The following is a 4,596-nucleotide window of genomic DNA, read 5'->3' as shown; positions in this document are numbered from 1 at the left end:
GAGCAGCAGCAGCATGATCTAGACGGGTTCTAGCATCTGGCCTTCCGTTCTCTGACGGACGCTCCTTCTTACGCTCCGCTGGACACTCAGTCATATCCTCCGATGTCTGCTCCAACAACCGCTGCGCAGGCTCGGTCGTACGCCCTGTCATCACCGCACGCTCCGTCGTATGCTCCCACGTCTGCCACAGAGGCTTGGCCGTATGCTCCGGTATTCACTCCGACGTCTGCTGCGGTGTTCGCTCCGACGTCAGAGCATGCTCCGCCGCCAACTCCATACGCTTATTTCACAAAGATGTACGCAAAGTATCTTCCAGAGTGCCCTCCGGCATACTCTCCATGCTCTCCGACGCCGTATGACCGCCACCACTCCCTCTCGACTGATGTTGATTACTTTACACCTGGATCTAGTTGAACACTTCTGCTTCGGTACAACCCCCTCTAAACACATCAACGCATGAGATTTCTTGATACCCCTTCATAGTAAAGGGTAGGATAAAGTTTGTTTGTTGATGGGGTTTGGTTGCTTTTTGAGGGGACGGGGTGCAGGGTAAATTATACATCAACCGGATGTTTGTTGTCTTGGTAGAGACTTTCGATAGAAAGCAAAATAAATTTATTTTCCCTAGCTGCAGTAGGTTTATATTATACATGCATGTTTCACTCATGTCCTAAAATAAGTAGTATTGTTGCTCTGCTACTCATTGGGTCTGCCTGTTCAACTTCAGGTCTAAGGAGCAGCATATGGATCAGCCTGCATCGACACATACGCTCCAAAAACTGGATGTCCTGTCATTGGAGGATTCAAACAATGGACCGTCAGGGTGCCGCGTTTCCTCATCGCCCATTTGGAACCGTTCTGTTTTTGACTGGGGAATTACATTTTACACCACCAGAGATCGCGCAGGATCTTTCCACACATATCCTGATGTGGGCAGGCCATTTCATAGCTTAGATGAAGTTAACAGCGCTATCGACCGGTATCTCATTGACAACCAGGATCCAACAATGTAATGTTTCTGAACTTGTTTCTTTATTTTAGTCGATTCATTTCTCCTGGTTTTGTGCATAGTTCCAATTGAATATATCTAGGCAGAGCTTCGTATGACCTAGGTCACAAAAGATTATCACATAGTTAGACTATTTTTGGTTGAAAAAAGGACCTGACTGGATTAATGTTAGTATTCTATTTGAGAACTACTCAGTGTTGATTTTAAACTTGTTTTGTAGATATATCTGTGAAGTTGATTAAATAGGGATTTTCTGAACTGGGATTTATACAATTGGTAGGCTAGTAGCACAGACGCACATCTCTCAAATGAGTTCCTCAACTGGTCAAAAGAACAGTGTGAAACACAATGCGTTGGGAACCAAAAGAAATGATTTCCTCAATGGGATTTGATTTTTTTTTTTTGACGAAATTTAATAAAAGAAAGAGACTTCCTGTACTCACAGGCAGGGGAACAGTTCTGTTCTGTTCTGTGTTTTGTATTAAACAGCTTTCCATGCAATGTAATCCACTCTAACTTGTGTTGTTCTGATTACTTTTATCATCCACTTTTGAGGAGGCACAATCAGCTAATCATATAGAAATGCTCTACATCTCAACTAGGTGTGCGGGGCTTTCTGGAGTGGACGCGATGATAAAACGTGTTCGTTACTATCCTGATGGCACAAAGAAGCGTGGATCAGAAGTCAAAGATAAAAGGCGTGATGAGGATTACCAGTTGGCTCGAACTTTGGTGGACAAGTATAACGACCATCACAATCTTTTTGGGGTCGGCACACTTTCCTCGCTTCATCATAACTCTGTCCTGATAGCATAGCAGGGCTGCTAACAAATTGCAAGCACTTATCAGATCCACACCTCTTATTTTAGGATCTTGCATATGACGTCAAAGATTTTCTGCATGGCAACCCTCTTTGGGAGGATTATTATATCCATTGGACGTACTTTCATATGAATTTCACTGCAAAGACCGAAGGATCTTATGGTGTCGACACTGGCAACCTATTCTTTGCTGAAGTCAAATATAATCGAGGAGATGATGGATTAACGGTGAACAGTTGCTGTATACTTGAACCTTCTTCTGATCATGGTATTCTATGAGCATCCTGACTTACATCTTATTTTTTATTTATTGTTTGTGGAAATAACTTACATCTTATCTGTTACAGCCAACCTTTTAACATTCAATTGTGAAGCTGTTAATATGTGTTCGCGCCTGGTTAGTTATTTGGCAGTTAAATGAAAATTACCCCTCCTTTTTTAAACAAAGGCCTCTGCTATGGTTGTGGAGGTGATGTGAAGCACCCCAATGATGGTAATGCATATGCTTGCGGTCGGCGGAACATGTCGTATCGTTTTCAGAATGGTGGACCTCAACTACCTCCGGACTACTACGAGGACCGCTATTACGAGGACGTAAGTGTAACGTTTTTATTTTCTTTCTGGCAAGCTAGTTTTTAGCATTTCTGCTGTTTTACTCATTCATGGTTTGTTGCACCTCTTCTACAGTCTGATGAAGAAGTGGAAAGGCTGAGATCTCAGTTCAAGGTAGTAATGACATGGTTCTAATTCCTGTGCAGTATATATAGTACCATCTGTTCGTTGACTCATGGATGAATAATTCCTTGCTTGTGTGTTCATTTTCTTCAGGAGTACGATGATGATCCAGATACTGCAGAGCAACTCGAGCCTCATAGCGTACAATTTGAGGCTTAATTAACCGCCGAAGTCAAAATTAGAACGGTGTTCCTGGCATGAAAGAACTCGTCTCCTATTTTTCTTCCGACTTAACACTTTGATATGGCCGCTATGGGATCTGCCTCCGTCTGTCGTTCTCTGAGGAATATTATGTATACATCTTGTATTAATTAGTCTGCCTAACCTTTAGGATACGGTCTAACCCTGTAAGAATTTAGTTAATTTGATTGAACTAAAAAGAGTAAGAATTTAGTTATTTTGATTGAACTAAAGAGAGTTAGAGGATACACACAGTACCCGTTTGGTCCATATGGTGTTTCCTTTACCCGTAAGACACAACTGTTTTCTCTGTCGTTCTTCATCGTCCATGTGGTACCATGCATCTTGGGTCGTGGTGATGTTGGGGTCGTGCCATCTTCGGCGTTGTATGGGTCGGGCCATCTTCCGCGTTGTAGTCTCTTGATGAACTACGTGCAACTCTCCTGTATGGTTAAAAAAAAATACATTCTGTAGGCTCATATGCTTCTTGTTTTTCGCTCATATAGAATTTTGCTTTTGTAGGTAACGACTTCGAAGGAAAATATTTTAGTTGTATCATCTTAGTCACACAACATCTTTTAACATTTTCAAGAGTGTTTTATGTAGTCTCGTGGCAATTTCACAATATTTTCTGGTTTCCATACATAGCAATTTTTGTAACTTATGTTTTTCTTTTTTACAATGGCACATTTAAAAGAATTTTTTTTCGATAAGCCATGGCAAATGGAAAATCATTGCAAATTTGCTACGTGCTTGTGTTCACTTTTTCTAAATATATGGGATGAAATTTTGCTAGTTGTAGTCTATCATGGCCTTTTTCTTTTGTAGGTATTTTTTTGCGTGGTAGCTTTAACAAGTAGAACATTGCTATTTTCCCTGAAAACAAAAGAGTAGAACATTGCAATTTATCATCCGATAAATGGTTATATTTTTTCTGTTTCGTGCCAAAATTTTGTACAAACATATCTCCCACCAGCTGGTTGTTTTTTATATTCTTAAGGCATTGCAATTTTTGGTTTTTTCAACGCATTTTTATATGATCGAAACAAATTTTATTTTTGGAAGCCCTTTTTTATTTTTGAACTAGAGAGGGAGGCCCAGCGAACGAAAAGATTCCATGAATAAAAGATTCGTAGCACGCATGGATTCAGCCAATTCACGTCACGTCACGCAGGACGTAGCACGCATGGATTCTTCTTCTTCTGCCAATTCAAGCACGCATGGATTCTTCTCGCCAGGTTTCTGGCCTTCTATCTATTTGTATATACTATATAAAAACGAAGCAAGAGAGGGAGGCACCCATCGATCTATTCTGACGTGACAGCAATGGCGTGCGAGACCCAGTACGCCTCGCGGTTGCCCGACGACGTCGTTCTGGAGATACTTTCCTTCCTGCCGGCCAAGTCGATCGGCCGCTTCCGCAGTATGTCGCGTTCGTGGCGCGCCGAGCTCTCCTCAACGTCCTTCGTCGAGTTCCACCGCCGGCGAGCCAACAATCCAGACCAGCCCAAGCTCTTCTTTAGCGCCAACTTCGACGACGAGGCATCCGGTTCCGAAGACGACAACGAGGCATCCGGTTCCGAAGACGACATCGAGGCATCGGACGGTTCCGAAGACGACGACGAGGCATCGGACGATTCCAAAGACGGCGACCAGGCATCCGACGATTCCAAAGACAATGACGAGGCATCCGACGATTCCAAAGACAACGACGAGGCATCCGAAGATTCCGAAGACGAAGAGGGCTACTTCTATTCCTGGCAGCCCGGTGGTGGTTCGGTCAAGAAGCTCATGGAATACGATTTCTGGTGCCCGGCACCTCTCACCAAGCCTCTCCACGGCCTTGTCCTC

At 43.1% G+C, this 4,596-nt stretch overlaps 1 long non-coding RNA gene across 1 annotated transcript; it reads left to right on the top strand.

Moving 5' to 3' along the window:
- Positions 1 to 733: 733 nt before the first annotated feature.
- On the top strand, positions 734 to 3,149 carry LOC123073557 (uncharacterized). Its single transcript, XR_006435686.1, has 6 exons — positions 734 to 1,009; positions 1,612 to 1,777; positions 1,879 to 2,098; positions 2,178 to 2,424; positions 2,518 to 2,556; positions 2,659 to 3,149. It is a non-coding gene; the product is annotated as an uncharacterized lncRNA (long non-coding RNA).
- Positions 3,150 to 4,596: the final 1,447 nt, after the last annotated feature.

This window comes from Triticum aestivum, chromosome 3D, assembly GCF_018294505.1.
Source record: "Triticum aestivum cultivar Chinese Spring chromosome 3D, IWGSC CS RefSeq v2.1, whole genome shotgun sequence".
NCBI lineage: Eukaryota > Viridiplantae > Streptophyta > Magnoliopsida > Poales > Poaceae > Triticum > Triticum aestivum.
The sequence above is the reverse complement of the archived record's forward strand: the minus strand, read 5'-3'. Positions and strand labels throughout refer to the sequence as shown.